The following is a 24,516-nucleotide window of genomic DNA, read 5'->3' on the forward strand; positions in this document are numbered from 1 at the left end:
GATGACATAGAATCGTGTTGAGAACAACACAGAAGCGGAAAAGATGTCTTGGAAGGATCTGAGCTGTTTTTGCTAAAACACAGCTTTGATCACGTCACCCCTCTTAAAAACCTTTGAGGGCTGCCCAAGTCCTGCAGGAGGAACCTCGCATTCCTCAGAAAGGCCCCCAAGGCCCTGAGAGCCCCAGCCCACCTCTCCACCTCCTCTCCTGCCTCTCCCCCTTCCCTAGCGCCGCCCTCTATGCTCTCTCCGCTCCTCCGCGCTCCTCCAGGCCTCTGTGCCTTGTGCATTGTTGTTCCCCCTGCCTGGAGCCGTCCTCCCTGCCCTTTTCCTGGCAGAAGCCCACAGAACCGGTCAGAAGTCACCTGCTTCCTTGCTGCCTTCCTGAGCTGCCACCTTAGCGTTTCTGCAATCGAGCAGGGTGTTTGTTCGGTGAGCAAATTGGCCATTCAGTTCCAATAATCTTAGACGAAGGAATTAATTTGCTTTAAAGAGAAAAATGCAGTTTTGAACTTCTGGACTCATGGCTGTGGTGGCTGCCAGCATTTCAAGGGTCTTTTCCACTGGTGCCTGTTAGTGGGGAGCTGCTGCCTCCACGAAGCTGAGTGTGTCAAGGGCTCAGCCATGAGCGGTGGCTGTCCTTACAAGGCAGCGCTGAAGTTTTCCAAGTGGAATATATGTGTGTATACGCACAAAGAGCCTCCTCACAGGAGGATGCTGGCATCAGCTGCAGGTGTGCCTGGCTCCTCCCTGGCCTAGCACTGTGCCTGGCACACAGTAGGTGTCCCGTGACGGGACCGGAAGGGCAGCCTGAGGGGATGTGAGGGCGTAGGGGCAGGCCCAGGACCTGGCCTCGGTCAGGGGACACGTGTGATTGGTGAGCTGACAGCCTCCCTTTGCACCTGCTGGTGGAGCTGCTGCCTTGGTGGCTTTGCTGTTTCTCTGAACCTGAGGGAGACCCTGGTGAGCGTGGGAAGGGGATTTAGGGCCACAAAGCCCGGCACCTGGGTCCCCCTCACCCTGAGGAGGCATCTATGGTGAGGAGCTGGTTTAAAGGTGGCAGAGACTTTCCTTCCCATCAGCCCAACCCCTGAAGAGGGCTAAACACCAGCTGCCCTTGGAGGACCCCTTAGTGTCCAGGCCTGGCATTGTCTGCTGGCTTTGCACAGAGAAGGAACTAGCGAGAACGAGTCAGCACAGCATGAGAGGAGGCACTGAGGCTCTAAAATGGAAAGCCCTGTTCAGCCGAGTGACCGTCAGGACAGGCTGTGGCTCTTTCTGTTGGAGGAAGAGGGGCACCCACCTGACAATGACTGCAGGATGCAGCAGGAGCCCCAAAGCAGGCACTTGGGGTCTCAGTTTGTCTATAAAATGAGACACTTACACCACATGTGGTTCTTTCCTGCTCAGAAATTCCCCAAGCCTGTGAACGGAGCCTGGCAGGCAGTGTCTTTGCGGTGCCTCACAGTGAGACCTGTGTTACCTCACAAGAACCTTCCTGGTGTGGAATAGTTACCCGGGGTCTGCATGCCACCTAGAGAGAGCCATGGAGGAGCATATTTCCCACCATTTCTGATGAGGTGGACTTGCTTTCTTAAGAGATTTTCTTTCTCAGAGTTGAACCCACACATGCATGGGCCTACTTGACCACTGTGAGTGCATGGCCTCTGCTGTTTGCAAAATATGTTTCCAGACCAGGAATCACATCGTATTTCTAAGATCTCTTTTAGGAACCCATTGAAGTGTGTCTTTGTTCTTGGTCCTTGGAAGATCAACTCAGAGGAAACTTGAGTGGTGGGGTGGGTTTGATGTCCTAGGGAGGTGTTGGCCCGTTTTGGGAGGGATCTATTTTGGGATCTGCCTTTGTTTCTGCCTCCAGGGGGCCTGCTCCCTCCTCCTGTCCAACTCAGTCCTCCACCTTCCTACTCACATCTCTGTCCTCCTTCCTCATCCCTCCCCAGCAAATCAATGGAGCTACCTCCAAGCCATCCTACCTTGCTTGGTAGGATTGGGAGGTGTCAGGAAAACTACTTTTGAAAAAGATAGTCCAGGTAACTCACATAGAACAATATATTTTTTAAATGTAAAACTTGAAGCTATAAAAAATGTTAATTTCCTTTTACGTACTAGTATTACTCTTGGGAATTTATTCTAAGGAAATAATTCTAGAAAGGAAAAGAGCTATACGCACAAAGATATTTATAGCAACGTTGTTTAAAATAGCAAAAAACTGTAAACAGCCTGAGTGTTCCACATGGCTGTATAATTTGTGATACCTAGACTCAGTGCAATATTGTGTCACTGTTAAATTAGTATGAAGATGATATTAATTCGTGCGAAAGTGCCGAAGAATTTTGGTGAAAAAGTGGCTTGTTTTAACAGGCAAATTGCACATACACTTGATGAGTGCATAAAAACTGATTACATTGGCTATGGTATAAATTGGCATAAGGTAAATACAAGATTTAGGTGAAGTGGTTATGAGTGGAGTATTTGTGTGTTTGAAATTGCTTTACGTATATACTTTTATGTAATACTTTAATATATATTATATAATATATATTAATATAGTTGACTATATTATACCTTTAAAACATTTCTATTATATATTAGTATACTCTAATATATACTATACTTATATAATAAATACACGTATATACTTATATATTATATACTTAAAAAAAAAAGACCTTAACTTATCAACATCTTTGGATCTGGGTGGGAAGGAGGCCAGGGGGAGGAGCTCCAAGCCTCCCATCTGTTACCACCTGAAAGAAGGAACTGCTGTGTCTTATCAGCCCCCTGCACTGCAGGGGCTGGAGAGTTCAGATTGGCTGAGCCTGACTTCATAGGTTGGCTAACTACATAACTTCGGGGCTCCCAGCGGACTCGACCTGATGCAGGCGACCCTCAAGTGGCCTCAGAGCCCCAGATGATTGTTTGCACCTGGGTTTCTAGGGAACCAGCCCAGTGAGTACATGTGGCCCTGAGGCTCTGTATCTAAGCCGCCCCCTCACCTCGAGGCTGCCGGGTCCTGCTGGCCCAGCTGCAGGGGGAGGCAGATTCTCTCTTCTGTAGTTCACACAGGCGGCGGGGAGGGTGTGCTTTGCAAAATGACCTCCTGCACAGTGTTGCACAGATTCATTATAGTATCGAAACTTAGAGTTGCCCTTTAGCCAGCCTCATGAAACCCCCCACATTCATCCAGCCTACCTCTGGTACCTCTGGCTTGGCCTGCAGGGCCCTCTGACCCCTCTCATCTTGCCATGAGCTGTGCTGGGACTTGCAGCTGCAGGTGTGGCCTGTGGCTGAGCAGCTGACTGTCTTCTGACCGCCTTCTGACCACCTTGTATCTCTGGCATCACAGAACCTTGGGACACCTAGTGCACGGCTTTCTCACCCATCACTCCCCCTTTGGGTTGCCTCCCTGTGTGTAGCCTTTTCTCCTTAGTGGGGAACTTTCTTGTCACGTGGAGTATCTGTTGGAGGGCCCATGATCATTCTTTCCCTGTGACTAGCACAGTCCAAGGCAGGAAGTGGAGACTCCTTGTGTTGCTTGGCGTCCCGAAGTGGGTGGAGCTGGAGAGCCCTGGGCAGACCTCGAGCGGGCAGGTTGGAGCCTGCTAACACAGAAGCCACCGCAACAGAACGTGTGGAGAGATGGGTTATCGCAAGCACATAGCCGCTAAAGCCAAATTCCAGAACTGTCAAAGATTTGGAGTTTGTTGTTCCAGGATCAGACTGAAATAGGGCCTTGTGGCTGGCAGTTTGCCAGAGTCAGAGAGAAACTGGAGAGCGTGTTGGGCACAGGGCTTCCTTGGATACTCATGAAGGGTACTCAGGCCGGTTTCATGTCTCCCATGACACGCAGGCTTGTGCGTGGGTTTGGAGGCAGGGGTGGGGAATATCCATGTGCTTTCCTAGAATATCGTGTTCATTCCTAGATGCCGTGGTCCCATCCCCACCCTCTACAGTGACCACCAGCCAGCTCCAACGGGATCATTGCTGGTGGTGTATTAACTGACACAGAATCTAAGTAACATGCTGTCTTCCTGAGCCCAGGACCCAGCAATAACTGCTCGTCTCAGTTCCCTAATTTATAGACCACGTGCGTGCCCCAGGGTTGTCAGCAGCTCAGTTTCTTGAAGCTTGAAACACATTTCCATAGAAACAATGCTATAAATGGTAGTTGAGTTCCTAGGCTAGCCCACAAAGAGCCCTAGTGTCACCTACGAAGTTGCTGAAATAAGGTATTAGTAAAATTGAGAGCGCAAATGCAGCAGTAAGAGTTAGCACCCGGGACGTTGGAGGTTAAATGGTGTGGGTTTATTTGTGTAACTTTGTTTCTTTGGTGGAGGTGTCTTTCAGAGCCCTTCTGACAAGGGAAGCTCTGGGGCCCTCCCCCTACCTACAGTCATTACCCCTCCTCTCCCAGTTTACATTCCTTCTTCCTTCCTCCTCAAGCCGGGGCCCTGAGCCTACCTGCCCCCGGGACCAGGGCTGGGGTGTTTTTATTATGAGGAAATCCTGTTCAAAGGCCTTTACATCGTCAGTATCATCATCATTATTTAAACCATCTTGATCAACTTAACATAATAAACATTACACCTTAGCAATCTGCATTGTTCAGAATTCTCTCCTGATTGCTGCTAATGTTCCTATGGAAGTTTTAGCATAGTTGATAAGTCCACCTCTACTATTTTTTGTACCGATTTTGTCCCTTAACATGAGTTCATCAAATGGTTTCATCACATTGTTTCCATATGTCAGTCCTTTCCTATTTCATTCTGTTAACATACCATTCTGTAATCTGAATGGAGTTCCATTTGGGGGGGTGTCTATATATAGGTGCTATGAGCATCGTTTATAAAAACTCCTTGGTGGTGCTATTTTATTTTATTTTATAAATTTATTTATTTTTTTTTATTTGGCTGTGTTGGGTCTTCATTTCTGTGCGAGGGCTTTCTCTGGTTGCGGCGAGCGGGGGCCACTTTTCATTGCGCCGCGCGGGCCTCTCACTGTCAAGGCCTCTCTTGTTGCGGAGCACAGGCTCCAGACGTGCAGGCCCAGTAGCTATGGCTCATGGGCCCAGTTGCTCTGCGGCATGTGGGATCTTCTCAGACCAGGGCTCGAACCCGCGTCCCCTGCATTGGCAGGCAGACTCTCAACCACTGTGCCACCAGGGAAGCCCGGTGGTGCTATTTTAAGTTGTTTTCGTGGGATCTGGTTCCCTGACCATCATTACCTGATGGAGTCTTAAACTCTTGCAACACAACGCAAATCACATTCTAGAAAGATTTGAACAGTTTATAGTGGTACAGCAATATATGTGCAGCTGTTTCCTGATGACCCTGCCAGCAGTTTTCTTGTTTAATTTATTTACTTACTGTCACGTTGACTCTGGCCATAAGGGGCCCTTAATGGTGTTCTAATCTGCATATCTTTAATTGCTGCTGAGACTGTACATTTTTCCGCCTGATGAGTTACTGCTTGTCCTTCCTTATGTGTCAAACAGCGCTCATCTTCTGTGACTGCGGAGCCTCCCCACATACATGTATCTCCTCGAACCACTTTCCTGTTGGGAAGTGCAAAGTCCTGCCTTCCTCCCTCCCTCCCTGGCTGGGGCCCCGCCCCTTGAGCTGCGCTAGCGCCTCTCCACACCTGCCTGGTTCACCACCTCTGCCATTCCTTCCATCGCCTGCAGCCCTCGGAACTGACTGCGGTGGGGCCGGCTGGGGCTGGGAGGGACCAACAGTGGGGGCCCTGTGATGGGGCAAAGGTGCCAGGCAGGGGCTTGCCTGAGTGGTTCTGAAATAGGTTCATGAAGTGATCTCCTTGGAGGGAGGCCGCGCTGGGAGATTCTGGGAGGAGCCACAGGCTGTGAGGGCTGGAGAGGGCACAGGAGTTCATCTGGTCTAAGGGTCACCCACTCAAAGGCCTGCGGGGAACAGGGGGGATCTCAATAACAGGGGCTGGCTGGGTGCAAGAAAACAGCACAAATGAGATGAGAAACAATAGTGACCCAAGGCCTAGAAAGGGGTGGAATCTGTGGAAAGTTGGAATGTGTGCGTTCCATCACAGTGCCATTCCCCTCCTGAAGCCACTCCCCTTGTGCTGCTACTTAGCTCCACCTGCGAGAAGGAGGGCCCAATGTGGCCAGTGTTCCAATTTCTTTCATGACAAACCAGAAATCCCGATTTTTAGCTTAAACCTCCTGATTTAAATAAATGGTGAAAATCAATTTAATTCAAATAAAATACATGAGATGGGTCAAATACAGTGTATCTGGGAATGAGAATGGCCTGTGAGCCTCCAATCTGTACCGCCTCATTATTTGACGTTTTTTCTGGGAAAATACAGGCCCAGGGAGGTATCCTCATATAGCCGAGAGAAGGACTCAGAGAGCCCAGAGGTCAAATACCATCTGTCTGACCTTGGAAGAGCTGTTTAACCTTTCTGAACCTCAGCTTCCTTATCTATAAAATGAGGATAATGGCTTCCTCTCAGGGCACTGGGTGGACCCATTGGGCTCGCATCATGTCAAGCATTTAGTAGGTGCTCAGTAAATGTGTTGATAGGTCCCGCCTGGGGTCATCCAGAAAATCAGAGGAAGAACTAGGCTTAGAACGTCACTTTCCTGACTCCCAGTCCAGAGCTTGTTCCACATCACGTTGGCCTGCGTTCATGGGAATTTCCAGAGGTGTTTGGACACAGGGGTCCTTCTGGTCCCTGGGCAAATGCAGGTCACTTTATGAGAGCTTGCCTGACAGCTACTGAGCTCAGGTAATGGGGACTTAGCTCTGTGGACTTTGCCTTGCAGTCCCCAGAACCCAGGAGATCCAGTCTCAGTAGTAGTAGTAGTAGTAGTAGTAATACCATACAGGGCATTCCCTGGCGGTCCAGTGGTTAGGACCCGGTGCTTTCACTGCCGGAGCCTTGGTTCGATCCCTGGTCGAGGAACTAAGATCCCGCAAGCTGTGTGGCATGGCCAAAAATAATAATAATACCATACACCACTGAACCTAAGAAGCCAATGATTATAAAATGACCATTATTTTATTTACAACTATGAAAAAGAAAATGCTGCTAATTAAACCTTGATGTGCTATCAATTGTAAGATGCATCCTCACTTCAGAGATATTAAAATGTGCATCTTAGAATGGAAGAAACAGAGTACTAATAAAAGTAGTGATAATAATACTTACATTTTATTGCCTACCTCAGAATTCCACAAATGTTATTTGTGCATTTATCAACAAGCACTTACTAAGCACCCAGCATGTGCAGGTACTACGTAGGCACCAGGGATACAAGGTGACTAAGAACTAGGCTGTGCCCTTCAGAAGCTCTGAACCTAGTAGGGAGATGGTGCAGGAAGCAGCTGTAGAGCAAGGTGTAGGGGGTGGAGTCAAGATAAACAGACCGTGCCATGGGAGTTAGGAGAGAGAGTGGCTGGTCTCATCCTTAGGGACAGAGACCAAGACAGTTCGGGGTGCCTGGGATTGATTTAAGTTCTCCCAGGAGGCAGGAAGTGAGGGAAGCAGATTTGGGCTGGGGAAGAAGCTAAGCAAGGAGGGATGTGTTGCAGCTGGAGCTAGCTTCAGCCAGATACCACAGGGAGCCCTGCACTAGGAACTGCATCACCACAGATTTGATCCCACCTTTCTTTTGGACCCACCCCTCTCCACCCCCCCCCCCTTTGGCTGCAGTGCTCTCTCCTAGCAAAGGCTCCCTTTGAGCCCCCTCACAGGGGCAGCTGTGAGCCCTTGGCAGTCAACACTCACAGTAGCTGGGAGTCAATACTAGCAGCAGCTGCCCTCACAGTGCACCAACCTGGTTAAGGGGCTCTGGAAGGGCTCCAGCAGTGTACACTGCAGTGGCCGTGCTCTGCTTGGAGGAGTCAAGGAAGGCTTCCTGGAAGAGCTGCCATTAAGCTTAAGTCAGGACCAGGGTATGGCAGGTTTACCTGTGGATGAAAGTGGGGGGAGGAGGAGCACGTGTGAGAGAGCAGGCATCTTGGGGAACTTCAGGTTGTTAGGCTATGTAGGCCTGGGGCTGGGAAGTAGGGCAGAGCCAGATCATTCCAGAACTGCAAGTGCCTAACAGTCTGGCTAACAGTCTCAACTTTTTGCAGTAGATGATGGGAGGTATTGAAAAGGGATGTGATCACTCTGATGGCAGTGTGGGTGATAGGTGTGCAAGACTAGAAGATCAGTTAGGAGATGAGAAAAAATGGGAGTCAATACTTAGGAAGACTTAACGTACGCCAGGCACTGTTTTAAGCTCTTATCATCCCCTTCTTGCACATGAGAAAACCAGGTGGTTAAGAAACTTGCTCAACGTCATCAAGCTAGTGTGAGCCAAGAATTGGACTCAGGTCTCAGCCTGTGCTCTTAACCTGGACATTCCCATGAATATGAATTTTGGCTTCTAGTCCAAGGTGCATCATTTGTATTTGTTTTCATTTAAAAATAATGCCTTAAAGCATGCCCAGTGCACACCCTGGATCTCGGACGGCCCGTTCCTCCTGGCCCACAAACACAAGGTAGGGAGGCTGAGCTCCAGAAATCAGATCGTGAAGGAGTCTGTCCTGGGGTTCTGCAGGGGACGTGGGACTGTGCTGAAACGAGGCCTTCGGGAAGCTGGCAGCTCTGGTTCTGTGAAGAAAGGGTGTTTCTGTCCCCGTGGCCCTGCTGGCCCACCCTCCGTGGTGGCCACACCTGTTTTGTCCTTCTCCCTATCCCTAGCCAGACGTCTCTCCTAGAGTGACAGCAGCAACTGGGGACATCTGCAGAAGTTCCCTCTTAGGCTTGACAAAGGCACTCAGAACCTGGCCCAGGCCTGCGAGAGAGGGAGGTGGAGGCGGGGGTAGGAGGGCCACGGGATGAGGACAGCTGTAGGCTGCTGTGGCAGGCACGGCCCTGCCCCGGAACAGGTGAGGTAACCGTGAACTCAGGCGGAGGGCCCCCTGGGTTTTCATGGGTAAAAGAGAAGACAGTGCAGGGACTTCTCAGCACACGGTGGCTTAACTTCACAGCTGGGGTTTTGAGCTCCCTGCTCCCTCGGAAAGGACGTGGCAAAAAAGGGGTGAAGAGAAGGCACAGGCATCAGAGGAGCATCCCTGTTCGGGCTGGGAGGGCGCACAGTGGAAAAGCTTGGAGGGAAGGACACAAAGAGCAGGGACTGAGCAGAAGCCTTGGAGAGACACCTGGATGGGACATTGAGTCAGTGTTGGAAAGAGTCTCTCTGAGAAGAGCCCAGCATAGGGTCACCCTGAGGCTGATGGGGGTGGACCTGGGGTCCTTTCAGAGGAAAAAGAATCTTGACTGGACTAGGTTTTTGAAAGGGAGAAGCTAGTTTTGGGAGAAGGGGATACAGGGTAAAACAGTAAAAAAAAAAAAAAAAATTGTCACCTCGTATAGGTATATAGCACGATAAAGCAGTTTTCTTGTCCTTGTGATTCTCCAAAGTCCCGAGAAAGTAGGCATTCTTTTATTGTTTGTGTAGCAAATACTTACAGTACATCTCCTAGGGAGCCAAAATGCAAGACTTGGAGAAGGTAAGTGTCAACTTTCCTAAGATCACACAGTGGGTTGGCTTTAGTTAGGCAGGACCCAAACTCAGTCCTGGTTCCCTGCTCTTTCTACAACCTTATCTTTCTTCTGTTTTAACTGTAGGTAATTAGGTCCTAGAGGTAGTACCTTTATTCTGAAAAGGGAAATGACAACAGGGACACAAGGAACATAAGGGACATAAGGAACCCAGCATTGTGGACTTGGGATTTCCTCAAAGGTATTTGTACCCCCTATTCCCCACATTCCTGTAAAGGTTGGTTATTCACTTAAACACACCATGTGTGCTGGCCTTGATGGAAAGTCCTGACAGAGAAAGGACAATGGAAAAAGGACAGGAAAGCAGGCATGGGGTTTGGGGTGAAGAAAACTCCTCTTTTTTTTTTTTTTTTTGCGGTACGCGGGCTGCTCACTGTTGTGGCCTCTCCCATTGCGGAGCACAGGCTCCGGACACGCAGGCTCAGCGGCCATGGCTCACAGGCCCAGCCGCTCTGCGGCATGTGGGATCTTCCCGGACCAGGGCACGAACCCGTGTCCCCTGCATCGGCAGGCGGACTCTCAACCACTGCGCCACCAGGGAAGCCCGAAAACTCCTCTTTTAAATCGTGAATGATGAAAGCAGAAAGTTAGAGGCAGTGGATGGGTGGTGAGAACCTGGCTTCCTTGGAAGCTTTGGTTTTTTTTCTCTTAATAATAGCTTTATTGGGATATAACTCACATAGCACAGAATTCACCCTTGGAAGCTTCTTAATGGTGTCAAGTTGTCCCAGAAGTGGATGCTGACGATGACCACTCAGGGCAGTGAGGGATCACTCTGAGTGGAGTCCAGAGAGCTGATGCCATTCTAGGAAGCCTCTCTAATGCCATATTCTACTGTCACTGGGACCCAGAGTTTGAAATCCTGTCTAGGGTGCTTTGCTTCCTGGAGTGTTTCTCAGCAGATGCACTCCCTGGGAACTGGAGCTCTGTACCTCTCTCTTTTCTGCAGTTTGTAAAGAAGCTTGCTGGTGGAGAAAAGTCTGCTGTGTGGGTAAGGTCCCTGGAACACCTTTTTTTTTTCTTACCCAAAAGGCACCCTTCTTAGCTGCCTCTGTAGGAAGGGCTGGAGCTTCTAAAACCAAAACTTTCACTTCACATGTCAGTGATTCTGCACTGTCATATCTGCAGCAAAACTGACCTCCAGGGCTTTCCTGGAAGAGCTGCAGCTTTCTTTATACATCCTCAGCTGCCTGCCTTTGGGAGGGAGACTTCTCCTGCCAGGCAGGGGCCATCTGGGACAGTCTTGGGCCCTCCTCCCCTACACACGCACACGCCGTTTCTCCTCCCTCTCTTCCTTTGTGAGCGTGAGCTGCTCCAAGATGAGCAGGGCTGTTCCAGGTCAGTGACTTCTGTTTCTCATGCATCCTGCCACCTACCTCTGCTCCCTACGCTGCTTCCTGGGCCTGGCCCAGCATCCCGGCGTGGGACAGAGAGGGAGTCCTGGCGGGACAAGGCTGAGGAGTGCCCTTTGGAGCAGCTCCCACTTGTTCCCTGGAGGCTAGGCTCTGGCTTCATGGTGGCAGGCTCTTCTAGAAATGTGCTCCCCAGCCAGGGTTCTGCTTGGTGGGGAACATTCCTGGGCTTGTCTACACTGGCTATCGGGGGACTTGCTCTGGACTGGCTCGAGGCCAGCTCTGGGGACCAGGCCCAAGGGGGAGGTCAGGATGGCTGCAGGTTTGCAGAGGAGTGAGCACTGCAGACCAGGTGGCTTTGCTTTTGCTTCCCTCACTTGGATGAGGTGTCAGTGGGAAGGAAAAAAATCAGACAAATGGAAAAAACAAAAAGGTTTTACACAGAACCTCTGCCAGGAGTCCTGAGAGTCCAGCCTCTACTTGGGGGCCAGCATGCCTGAGCGTCCCAGTCCCTCAATTGCTCACTGCCTTCCTCTAGGGGAGATGGGAAGAGGAACAGAGAGATGACAGACTACTGGCTTGCCTTGTGGTCTTGTGCAAGTCACTCAACCTTTCTGAACCTCAATGTTTGCATCCATAAAATGAGCGGGATGAAACTCTCTCACACACAGGCTTGTTCAGTAGGCTGTGTGTGGGGACATCCTTTGAGAATTGTCAGGAACAATACTGTCAGAGCAGATGCTAAATCCGAGAGCCTGGGCTTTTCTTTGTTGGAGGTCGTTTCCCTGGCTCCTCCATTCACTTTTTACAATCACAGAATCGTGGATTTTAAACTGGAAGGAATTTTAAAAGGTCATCCAGTCCAGTCCCCTGGCATAATTATCTTTATTTTGCAGGTGAGACTAAGTTGTCATTACTGTGACATTTCTGTCATACCATGGTGCAGATAAGCCCTTTTCCTCCTGGGTAAGGTGAGAGCTCCAGATGCACATAGGTGCTCGCGCCAGTGAAGGGACGGAAGAGGACAGGAAGGTCATGCCCCTTAGAAGCAAGTGTGGGGTTCTGAAGGTTTCTAGTCAGAAGGTACCAGTGTCATCTCTGTCATCCACTGGGGGCAGGGGGAGGGGCACGGTGGGGAAGGTCCTTGCCCTGCAGGTTCAGAGGGACCGTGAGAATCACATTCTGCTGCCCCTCCCCTTCCCCCTGAGAAAGCAAGGGATGCACCTGCTTCTCAGGACTGTCCACAGGGGAAAAGCAGCTGCCAGGACACAGTGTATTCTTCAGTGGTTTTTCCTTCAAAGAAGAATCTCCTTCTGACCCATCTCCTTGGGGAAAAGAAAAAACAAAAACAAAAACAAATGAAAGGAACTAGGAAAAAAGGGCTCCCTCCCCAGGACTTTCTCCTGGCCCTGGAGCCTCATGGTATGTGGGGGCCAGCAAGAACCTCCTGAGTAGCAGAAAAGTTTCCCATCTTCCCGCCAGTTAAGGAGGCATCAGGGGATGGTAGGGAAGGTAGGCGAAATATAGGCATGCAGTCAAAAGCTGCCTAACTTGGGCCTCAGTTGCTAGAATTAAACCAAGGAGCTTTTCACACCTAAGTAATCAAGACATGGGTCTTTTATAGGAGCTGGGAGCAGTTTCTCAATAACCTTAACACCACTAGGATGCTGATAAGCCAAACAGTGAAGCTTGGGGAGACTGTTAATGAAGTGCCCCTGGAGAGGATTAAGCATGCTTTACCGTATCCAAAACGAGAGTTTTCTTTGTGGAAGAAAGCGACTTGTGTCCTCCCCAACATCACACACATACTTTCCTGGCAGGCCCGCTGGGTTTCCAAACATTTCGTCACCGTCTCGTCCTGACCTTGGTGTGAAAGGAACGAGCCGCGTGGCCTGTTGGTTCCAGCAAAGCCATCGGGGGCGCCGGCCTGGGCTGGGGGAGGGTGGCGACTGACTTAGGAGTGGAGGTGAAGTCTGCTGGAAATCCCCAGCCTGGGCAGCCGCCGGAGGTTTAAAGACGCCTTCTCCGGCCTTATTTGGTCTCAGGAAGTGGGCGGCGCCGGGCCTGCTGGCTGAGAGGCAGACCCGAGACAGTTGTGCTGATGAAGTGGTAGAGCTGGTTCCTGCTCGCCGCCGTGCCGCGCGCGCCGGCCCGCCGCTGGGCGCTCCGCGCTCCCAGCCCCGAGTTGTGCAATCCTTTGTAGCACGCCAGAGAGTCCTCCTCCTTCGCTGTTGCCTCTCGCCCTCTCTCTCTTTTTTTTTTTCAAGCTGTGAGCTCAACCGATGAGTCAGAGCAGTGCAATCCTGACACTGCATCGGAGGACTGGGGGGTGACACGGAGGGAGGGAGAGCGATCGCGAGGCGGACACCACGGGCGCGGGGTGCGCCGAGGCTCCTGTGCCGGGAGCGAGGGGTGACAGCCCGCGCGTCCCGCCCGGGCCCTGCCAGCAAACTTCCCGGCCTCGGGAGGCGCGAGCTGGCGGAAATTCTGCGAGCGTCGCGGGGAGGCGGCGGCGCCTGTTTGTTTTTAAAATCGGGAGTGCGTGCAGGCGGCTGGAGCCTTGGAGGCGACCGAAGGCGGCGGCCCGCGGCGGAAAGGGGACAGCCGATGCCGGAGCTCGGGTAGGAGCAGGGTAAGTGGGGCTGTTGGGCCGGCGGCCGAGGCCTGCACGCGGCTCGGCGCAAACAAGTGCCTGTGCAGAGCCAACCCGCCGTGTTTGTGCAGCTACGCAGCTCGCGCGCGGCCCCCGCCCACCCAGGCGCGGCCCCGGCAGGAAAACCCTCCCAAGCCACCCGGCCCGTGGTGGTAGCGGCGGCTCCTCCTCCGCCTGAGCGAAACGTGGTGTCCGCCGGGACCGGCTTGCGTGACCGAGCCTGGGTCCGAGAGGTACAGGAGGGTCTCGCGAGCTGCGGGAACTTGGTGCGGGAGCCCTTTCCCTTTCCCGTGTGCGCCCGAGAGCGGACGTGGAAACTGCACGCGCGCCCGGAGTTTGGGGGACAGAGGTGCAGGGGTGGCAGGGAACCGGGGCCAGTGCAGCTGAGGCCTAAGCTGGAGCGTTTAGGGCGGGCGGACCGGCCTCACCCCGCGCACCCCGGCGCTGCCGGCTGCTGGCGCACCTCAGACCTGTCATCCTTCGCCCAACCCCTCACGCCCCGTGCAAACGCGGCCTGCGGAGTTCTCCCGCCGCCTCACCTTGTGCTGCGTTTGGTGGTGCCTGTGCGGAACTCGGGAGCCCGGGTTTTTTTTCTGGAGCCTGCGTAAGGCCGGCTTGGTGGCGGTAGTCATACCCCCCTTACAACTCACACATCCAGGAGCGTGTGCACCAGGTTGCACCTCTAGGGCCCCCACCAGGCTTCTGGGTAAGGGCCTGACGCTTTCAAGCCTCAGCCCCAAGGAAGTCTCAGGAAGGCGGACCTAGAGGAGATACCTGCCACTCTGAAGTGGGAGCCCCTGGGTATTGCAGCCCACCCTCCAGAGTGAGCTGCTGCAAGGATGAAAGGGGAAGTTACTCTCCCGCATTTAAAACTTTGTCGGTCACAACTTTAGTGGCTACTTCCTGCTTCCACGGTCCCACCTGGGACCTGTGTGCCAGCCTGTGCAGCCTCGCTCAGGGGACGGTGGGATGGGGGAGACCTGGCTGGCCTTGGGTGAGTCTGGAGGCCGCCTAGGCACGTGTGTTCAGGGGACCCCTGTTGGCAGCTGTGGCTGGAGGGAGGGAAGGTCTGGCCTGCTCCAACAGGGGGAGCCTGGCCTGGTGGCAGTCTGGGGGTCTGGCCTCTCCTTGGCCCTGCAGCTTCAGGATTGAGACTGGAGGCCTGATGCAAGTGGAAGAAACGCAGCTCTGAGGAGAAGCCTCGTCTCCCTTGTGGGGCCCCGGCTAAGGGAAGGAAACCACTTGTCTTGCTCCAGAACCTCCTAGGGATGGTGTGCATGTGCCGCTTTAACATCAGAGAAATGCACCCTTTTCACAGGCTGTTAGATGGCTTCAGGATGAAGGGGAAAGGAGAAACCGTCCCTGGTTGGGAATTTGTGGATCCTCCTTTTCCTACGGCTCTGGACAGTGAATAATAGGGGTGTAAACACTCAGTTACTGTGATAAACCATCTCATTGTATGGCTCTGGCCCAGTCTCCACTCTAATTGGATTGGCCTCTGGCGGGTTACTCTGGTCTGAGTAGCTCCCAGAGGCCAGCGGGGTGAAGAACCTGGAGGGTTCCTCCCCCGCCCCCCAACCATGCAGCTTGCTCTGGGACGACCTGACCACTGCCAGTGTGGTCTCCCCAAGCATCGGGAAGAACCCACACTCCTCCTGGCTCTGTCAGCCCCTCACCCCACCCTAGGAAAGAGTGCCCTGGAGTGCCCGTGGGGATGAGAGTTCAACTTTTAAATGTGGGATTTAAAAATAACTTGAGTGTTTAGCCCTGTGGGTTGCTGCTTTTAATAAATGAAGAAGCAAAAAGGCAATATGCAGTTACAGATTTCAGCTGAAGGCCTCCTGTGGCTGCAGAACTCAGGAAAGGGGTGCCCAGTGGAGACAAGGCCTCTGGGCCCCTGAGTGGGAGGATTGGCAGGGGGGTGCGCATGGAGCAGAGTGTCCTGGAAGGGGAGTGGGTCCAGTCCAGGAATCTTTGGCATTGACAGCCCCTCTCCTGCAGTTGGGTCTCCCAGAAGCAAACCTTGCTCCTGGTGGAATGGGCATGGCCACAAATAGCTGGGAGATTCCTGCGTGTCCTTCTAATCCTGTTTCAAATGTCACTTCTTTGGAGAAGCCTCAGCCTTCTGAATACTCATTTCCACCTTATATAGTCATTCGTGCACATACTGTAATGTGGTGGTCAAATCATAAACTGGGAGCTAGAGTTCCTATACCTTCGAAGAGTTGAGGTGAGGATTTTGCAAGTTAGTACATACACACCAAATGTTGAAAGCACATTTCAGTGTTGTCAGAGCTCTGCTCTAGCATATGCTCTATATTGTTCCCACAGTGTCCGGCATCTAGTAGGTGTTTAGCATATGTTAGCTGAACAAAATGAATGAAAGATCTCCATCCAGAAAACGTGGACTTAGCGTGTGGTGGGCCCAGTGAGTCCTGCTGCGGGATTCATACTGTGCCATTGCTTTCAAAAGGGTTGGTCCATGTGTGAGTCTGATGCTGGTGAACCCAGTCTCCTGGCACTGCCCTATGGCTGGCCTTCTAGAGAATATGTCCCAGTAATCCTGACCCCAATGGGACCTCAGGGTGAAAGAGTTTTGGAGCCTCCTGCCTGGGAATCTGCTAACTTGGGCATTTCCTTTGGCCAGGCCAATTGGCACCCTTCCTGTGTGTGCTCGAATTAGTACAGAAGCAGCCTGGGGGCTCCATTCTTCCCTGACACTCCACAGGCTGCAGCAAATGCAGCCAGGGGTCGTGTTCCATTGGAAGAGTTGCTTCTGCACAGGGAGGATCGCTCTGGCTGTGTGGGGATGAACTAAGTAAACTCCTTGAGCTGGGCTGGAGCTGGGTGGAGTGTGCTGAAATCCCCAGTTTTTACTTGTGGGATCTGCATTTGCGTTCGAAGCAACATTCAGGATATCGTGAGACTGTGAGCTCATTTCATGAATCAGAAGCATTACAGCATAACTTCGGTGTTGGAAACTGCTCTTTGGAATCCAGATTACCCTCCCTCCACCCCCAACACACGCACACTTACAGGGGCTCTCACAGTCACGCACTTGGGAACAATAACAGTCAGTGGGACATCAGTTAGGATTCCAGAGCCATCAGGCAAAACTTGTGTACACCTACTTCCCTCCCCACACTCAGAACACCATTCCTGGATGGTGTGTGAACAAATAACCTGGGCAGTGACTCTGAAGGAAGCCTGGCAGGGGCATAGGAATGAGGCTTGGGCAGACCTGGGTTCGTTCTTCAGCTGCCCCACTTGCTGTGTGGCTTTGAGCATTGCTTAACTTCCTGAGCCTCAGTTTCCCTACCTATAAAATGGGGATGATAATAATTACTCATAGGGTTGCTACAAAGGTTAAACAAGATCATGCATGCAAAGTGACTGGCACACAGTAGGTACTCAACAGATGATGGCTAGCATTTCACCAGTTCCTACCAAGCCCAGCTCTTGTTTGCCTTTTGCTCCTTCCAGGGAAAAGGAAATGAAGGGTCACCTGCTTGTGGTAGGAGGGTACCCTTCCAGGCCACTGGGCTTATGTAAATGAAGCTCATTTTCGAACTCCCTAGGCCCTGGGCAAAACTGTGTGATGCACTCCAGCCTGGACCAGCCCAGACCCTGCGGCCTGTGTACTTTTGCAAGGGATTCTGTCCCTGCTGCGGAGGGTTAAGGGCTCAGCTTCCCAGAGATCATATTGTGCTCTCGGGAACTTACCCGCCCAGGCCTCAGGCTGAACTGCTCAGGTGGGTGGGAGGAAGGCTGCTTTAGAAAGCCAAGGAAAAAATCCTCTTGTCTTCGCTTCACCTGAAGCCTCTCAGTGTGACCTCAGTGGAGTTCGGGTGGAGCCTGGGGTGGGAGTTGCTCCTAAAAGCACTTTGGCTGTTTCACCAGGTAGCAAGGGTGGAGTGGGAGGGTGGGGGGAACACCAAGATATTATATAAGAAGAAAGTTAACACATGCCTGAAGAGAGCTGGGGTTTTGCAGGGGTGAGGGTCGGGGGCTCCCTGCGGGACTCAACTTACTGGTTGTGGTTTTCAGGGACTGGTGGGGAGGAGAGGGGCTGGAGGCCTGAGCCGTCCCAGCCAGTGGTTCTTGATCTTGCTCTTCCTGGAACGGATCCTGGTGCTATGGCCAGCCGGGGAAGGTGCTCCCTGTTCACTCTGCCTTTCTCTCCAGCCACAGGGAGCTTGTGGTGAGTGTTATTTTTTCCAGGCAATGCTTCTTCCTCTAGGAGTCTCAGGAAGGGGGGAGGGGAACAGCCAGGGCAAGTTTGTCCTGGCCAGAGCTTGGAGAGAGGGAAGTACAACAGGCTTGCAGCCAGAAGGGGGTTCCCTCTGAGGCCACCCATCTTCTCTGGGGAAATGGGGTCCAGAGAGGAAGGAAAATAGTGGGGGATTTCGATTCCCAGCTTTTTCCAGCAGCTGGGCAGACAGAGACCCCAAGCCAGCCTGCTGTTGCCAGAATTTGCCAGTTCCTGGGAGGGGAAGGCCCTGGAACTCAGAAGAGATCTCAGAAATGGTTTGAGTGATAACTCAAAATCCTGCGAGTACAAGTAGTCTGGCCTTTCTCCCCCTTCCTCCTCCTCCCCCCAGCCTGCCTGGCAGTTCTTGGGCCACATCTGGCTGGCCTCAGATCCTCCATCCCACCTGACCTGGCTTTGACCTCTTCAGCTGGCCCTGGGTCCTAGTTCTGGGCTTTCCAGCTCCCAGGATTTACCCAGAGCTGGAAAACACTTTGGGACATCTAGTCCTTCACTTTCAAATGGGGAAGCTGAGAAGGCAGCGAGTTCCTTGAAGTTCCATAGACTGTCCCCACTTTCGCTTCACAGAGGAAAGGCTCCTCTGTCCTGCCCCTCCCAGTTTCAAAACGGGGAAGGGCCGCTTCAGTGCAGGAAGAGCCCAGAGGAATACTGTCTCGGCTCCTGGGTGTGGCCCAGTCTTCAGCTGGCTCCATAGTTATTTGTCTGTTTGTGTGTGTGTGAGGGAGTTTTGTGGTTAGGAGACTGGATCTGACTGAAAGCAGAAGTACCCACGCTCTGTGGGCTATGCAGCGTGCAGGTTGGACTGTACAGGGACAGACGGGAGAGGAAGGCAGGGGCAGAGGCCCTCCTGCACGGTGACTGCTGGTGCTCTTTTTGTCCTTGCACAGTGCTTGCACACTTGAGTGTAAACAGCCCTTCCAGGTTGCTAGCAGCTGCCTTTCCTTGCTGGCTTTGGGCAGAAGAGGTACCAAAAATAACCAGACAGGCACTTCTACTTGTGGGACTTTCACTGTGGTGGCCTCGGGGCAGGCTTACTTGCTCCCTGCAGGCCCCGGTGCCTCTGGCATCCCTGTTCAGACTTTCTGTGACCACCGTCTCCCCAGCCTCCCTCAGGTGATGGCCTTTCCCTTTTATTGCTCTTAGAGGGAGCCCAGGAGGGTGGAGGCTCCACTATGGGCTTGGAAGCTCTGCCAAGTTTTATCTGGGGACTCTTGTCCCGCCATGTCCCTGCAGGCCCTGCTGGCGCAGCTGAGTTCTGGGGAGGCCTGTGCTGAGTGTGCTCCTCCTGGGTCCCTAGGCCAGATGTCTGCAGAGCCCAGCACTGTTGCTGGGATTCCTAGTCCCCTTGTCCTGTTTCTGTCTGGTCAGCCCTGCTGTCAGCTGGCTGTGGAACTGGAAGAGGCCATTTCATTCCCTTCCAGGTGTTGAGGACTAATAATGAATGATCTGCCCCTGCCCAGCAAGGGGGAAATGAAATCACATTTATCGAGCTCGCTCTTTGTGCCAGGCACTCCGTGTGTGTGTGTGTGTGTGTGTGTGTGTGTGTGTGTGTGTGTGTGTGTGTGTATGTGTATAAAACCCTCATTTAATCCCACAATAACTATGAGATGAAAATATTGTGCCCATTTACTGGTAGGGAAACTGAGGCCCACAGAGAGGCAGGTGACTGGAGAAGCCAGGACACATCCTGTTTGACCCCAAAGCCCTGTCTTTTTACCAGGCAGCTCCCACACTTCTCCTGGCTATTTTCATGTGCACAGGGAACAATGCTTTGACCCTAGGAATGAAGTGTTGATGGTAGGAATTCAGGCACCATTAGCTGGCTGATAGGGGAGATATTTTGGGCTGGGAAGGGTGGGGAAGACCCCTCTGAGCCCTCCCTCTCCAAACACTTTACAGGGTAGCGAGAAGCCCAGCCTGAGCCACGAGGCCCTGCTGTGCAGGGCGATGGGCACGTGGGGGTCCGCTGTGTGTGTGTGTGTTGGGGGGGATCGCTGGGGAGTCACTCGTGCATGAGAGGAGTGGAAAGGTTTAGTTTAGCCCTCCCAGAAACCTTGCAAGCATCTCCATCTCCCCAAATATCCCAGCCTCCGTAGTCTGAGAACAGCTCTAGGACCATAGGCTGGAGTGGGTGGGATCTTGGGCCTCCCTTCCTGGCTGCTGGGTCTGACCCCAGGGCCCATCATGCCGGCTGGCTTGGCTCAGGTCCCAGAGAGCCTGGTTGGTGTGTACTCGGGGTTTGGGCTGGATGCTCTGCTGGTGCCTGGTGCCAAAGGCCTCTGGGTGTATTTCAGGAACAATAAAGAATAAATCAGCACAGGAGAAGAGGGCCTGCAGCAGCTGCTCAGAGACTGGAGAAACGCAAGGAATGTGTGAGCATTTGGCCGAGGCCCTGGATCTTGACCAGGACCTGAGAAAGGCTGTGACACTGACTGGATGCCTGGACGAGGGGGGCAGGTGGCTGGCTCTCTGTGCCCACTCTGCAGCCCGTCTAGGAGGCCCTAGGCAGCCATGTTGAGAGCCGCCCCACCTCTGCTGGCAGCAAGGTTTTGTTCTTCTTGGTCACTAGCAAGTATTGGGGAGCCATATTATCCCCATTCTTAGCCTCCAAACCAGCAGGATGACCCCCTGAAAAAACTCCCCTCCCCCTCTTCCCCCAGGCCATCAGGTAGGTCTTAGCTCCTTCTGGAGCTGGCCAGGCAGATGAGCCAGAGCTGATGAAGACACCACAACTAGACAGCGCTCCTGCCCATCCCCCGCTTCCTTTCTCCTGAGAAGAGGCAGCAGAGCCAGCCAGGTCTGAGGGAGTGCTGAGTGTGAGAACATCCCCTGGGAGGCCCTGACCACAGCTCTACCCAAGTAATGAGCCGTGTGTTCTTGGGCAAATCATGTTACCTTTCAGGGCTTCAGTCCCGTCAGCCATGAAACTGAGATTTGGACCAGTGATCTTTGGAGTGGGTGGGCACTATCTGTCTCCCTTCTTTAGGATGTGCAATGAACAACCTTTATTTAGTAGTTTCATTTCTTGAGAGGAAACCCTTCTGAGAGCCCCATGCAGAGAGGTGGCTTGTCATGCTGGGGCTGATGCTCAGTGCCCTGGGTGGGGGCATTGGCACTAGTAGGAACCCAAGCGTGGACTGACTTGACCCAGATTTCAGCGTGCCAGGGGAAGGGGCAGGAACCTGGGCCCCATGGGGATTGGGGGCGAATCACCGCTTTATTTTTAAAGAGCTGTTGGCCAGCTGTGGGTGTGGGGTTGGAGAGTGTGGGAGGGATGTGGCTTCCTCTTGAACTGAAGATGTTGAGCTTCACAGGTTGGCCCAGTGGTGGTAATCACCAGTAGCATCTTCATTTTCAAAGCCACTCGCCTCCCAGGCCTCTCTCACTCACCTTTCCTGACCAGCCACACTTCCAGGACATGACTGGTTGTCAGGCCAGCTGAAGCTGCTCTCCAGGGAGATGTGAACAGCCCAGAGCCTGCTGCCATCCATCCCAAATAGCCTGATGTGTACCCAAGCAGGAGGCTGAGCCTGAGGCCCTGCAGAAAAGGCTCTGGGTTCCAGTCCTGGCATTGCCTCTCTACTCCTGTGACCTCAGAGCTTCAGGTGCCTCGTTGAGAAACGGGAGTGTAATAATACCTGCCTTGCCGTGAGGATTAAACGGGATCATGCGTGTGGAGTGCTCCGCACCATGCTTGGCACATAGTAGTGCCCCCAAGAAATGCTGGAGTGGAGATGATGGTGAAGTAGAAGCCTTACATTTATGACATTGAGGTCTCACTTCGGCTCCAAGCCCTGCCCAGTGTCTTGCCAAAAGGTGGGGCCTCCTAAATGGAGGCATGAAGCGTTGTTATTGGTGTCCTTGATTCTGGGCCTTGATTCTTGCTCCTGTCTGTGTATTTGCAGGTAAGTTTCTTTCCTTCTCTGGGCTGCTTTGTGGAACAAGGAATTGGACTGAGTGAGATGCAGCATCCCTTGATATTTGGAATCTGTTCAGCTTCCGCAGCTATGCTCTCCTTTGGTGGTTGGCTCTGAAGAGAGGCACAAGCCACCTTTCTCCATGTGTCGTGGAGGCTCTTATTCCAGAGGGTGATCCTGCTGACTGCAGCTCCCAGCTCACGCCTGCAGTCCTCCCACCTCAAAGCCCTATGGGCTGTCCTAGCTTCCAGGGGGTCTTACAGATGTTCACGGTCTCTAGGGGAGACTGTTTCTGCAGGCGGGGGCTGGGAGTATTTCTTAGGAGGGAGTGTTATATACTATGCTCTACTTGGAAATGGCCCCAGGAAAAATAGCAGTTCTGGGAGGGAGCATGAGAAAGGGGAGGATCCACAGCTGGCTTTGTGGGGTTCTCATGTATAGCGTTCCTTCTGAAGCCCACAACAAGTGTAGATTTGGGATTTTTCTGGAAGGATGATGGAAAGACCAAGGGCTTTAAAGGCAGACAACAAGATTTTGAATCTTGCTTCTGCCACCTTAATAACAGAGCTTCGGGTTTCCCTCTGTAGAATGGGGACAATGAGATGCCTGGGTGGGAAGTTTGTATGCGTGGATTAGGGTATGTCAGGTACCTGGCGTGGGGAAAGTGCTCTGTATATGTTAGCTTCCTTCTTTTGGGAAGGATCTGCCTTTTGGACATTCTGTAGACTGGCTGGGGAAGTGAAGATGTTTGCTTGTGGCCATCTTCCCAGGGAGAAGTAGGGCTGAATAACAAGCTGTTACAGCCGTAAAGGACTCTCCCTCCCTAGCTGTTTTGATTCTGGGATCAAGATTGGGGTCAGGTTCAGTATGTGTCTTGTGTGGTAGCTACCCAGGCATTTGCAAAAATCTGAGATCTGCAGCTTCCTAGGGCTGTGCAGAAGGTGTGGAGAATATGGTCTGAGTAAGGAAGGAGTGGCCTTTCTGAGCTGAGAACTTGACAAGTTACTTCTAACTTTCATTTCCTGTAAAGTCCCCAAATTTCCTTCTATTTTTGATTCTAATTTTATCTCGTTTTGATTGGAGAACATACTTTGTATGATTTCAACCCTTTCAAATTTATTGAGACTCGTTTTATGGCCTAATTTATGATCTATCCTGGAGAATATTCTGTGTACCCTTGAGAAGAATGCATATTCTGCTGTTGTTGAGTGGAAGGTTCTATGGATATCTGTTAGGTCTATTTGCTTTATAGTGTTCAAGTCTTCTGTTTCCTTGTTGATCTTCTGTTTAGTTGTTCTATCCATTCTTGAAAGTGAAGGCTCCAATTCTTATTGTTGAATTGTCTATTTTCCCCTTCAATTCTGACAGTTTTTGCTTCATGTATTTTGGGGGCTCTGTTGTTAGGTGCAAATACATTTATAATTGTAATATCCTCTTAATGGGTAGACACATTTGTCATTATAAAGTGTCCTTCTTTGTCTCTAATAAGAGTTTTTGTCTTAAAGTCTATTTTGTCTAATATTAGCATAGCCATTCCCAGCTCTCTTTTGGTTACTGTTAGCATGGTATATCTTTTTCCATCCTCTTACTTTCAACCTATTAGTGTCTTTAAATCTAAAGTGTGTGTCTCTTGTTAACAGTTGGATCATGGTTTTTGTTTTGTTTTGTTTTGTTTTTTTGCGATACGCGGGCCTCTCACTGTTGTGGCCTCTCCCGTTGCGGAGCACAGGCTGCAGACGCGCAGGCTCAGCGGCCATGGCTCACGGGCCCAGCCGCCCCGCGGCATGTGGGATCCTCCCGTATCGGGACACGAACCCGTGTCCCCTGCATCGGCAGGCAAACTCTCAACCACTGCGCCACCATGGATCATGGGTTTTTTAAAACCCATTTTCCCAAACTCTGCCTTTTAATTGGGGTGTTAATCTATTTACATTGAAAGTAATTATTAAAAAGTTGGATTTATGTCTGCCATTTTTGCTATTTGCTTTCTAATGTCTTTTTTTTGTTCCTCTGTTCCTCCGTTACTGTCTTCTTTTGTGTTAAATAGATACTTTTGAGTGTACCATTCCAGAGCTGTAAAATGGGACAAAGAAGAGTGAGGGTTAAATAAGATATTGCCAGCAATGCACTCAGCAGTGTTCGGCAGATAGTAAAAGCTCAGTAAACATGGGCACTCAGTTGGGCCTTGGGCACTCTAAGAGCCATAGTCAGCCCTAGGGCTCATGGGACCCCTCATGCCTCCTGTGCAGGACACGACACCCTGGCAGGTGGCTCCCAGGGGAGTGAGGAGCAGTGGGTCCTTGGAAGCTGCACTGTGCCAGGCCCCGACCCTCTAGCCGTCCCTCTGCTCCAGCACCTGGGCACCACCTGGGCTGCTTATGAAGCACTGTGGATTTCCCACCTTGATTTCCTCCCCGTTACCAGACCCATGAACTAATAATCTCTCAGGGTAGGTTTGAGAACCACTGCTCAGCACTGACAGGCAGCAGACCTGGTTTGGGCTTGGTAGGCTTGGATTAGAATCCTGGCTCCTCACAGAGGACCTCCGGCTGTGACCTGGAACAAGTTACTTTTCAGAGCCAGCGTTTCCTCATTTCTCAGATGGGGATAAGTGGTTATACAAGTGAGCAATACTCACACACATTGGACACGTGGGCAGTGCTGGTGGCTACTGTTTACTGTGGCAGTTGCTTATTACAAAGGTGATTCCTG

At 51.9% G+C, this 24,516-nt stretch overlaps 1 protein-coding gene across 4 annotated transcripts in view; it reads left to right on the top strand.

Moving 5' to 3' along the window:
* The window catches only part of MIDEAS (mitotic deacetylase associated SANT domain protein), a 69,696-nt gene that overhangs the window by 12,280 nt on the left and 32,900 nt on the right, over nucleotides 1-24,516 (top strand). Inside the window, exon 1 of one of the 4 annotated variants that reach the window (XM_024737763.1) lies at nucleotides 13,281-13,596. The exons of 1 other annotated variant lie outside the window; for it this stretch is intronic. The gene's annotated coding sequence lies outside the window, so the exon portion shown is untranslated. Of the gene's footprint in view, nucleotides 1-13,280; nucleotides 13,597-24,516 lie in introns of those variants that run through there. 2 more of the 4 variants (XM_024737760.1, XM_024737762.1) reach the window with 2 other exon arrangements.

The sequence above is a fragment of the Neophocaena asiaeorientalis genome, unplaced genomic scaffold, assembly GCF_003031525.2.
Source record: "Neophocaena asiaeorientalis asiaeorientalis breed wild unplaced genomic scaffold, Neophocaena_asiaeorientalis_V1.1 scaffold49, whole genome shotgun sequence".
NCBI classification, from domain to species: domain Eukaryota; kingdom Metazoa; phylum Chordata; class Mammalia; order Artiodactyla; family Phocoenidae; genus Neophocaena; species Neophocaena asiaeorientalis.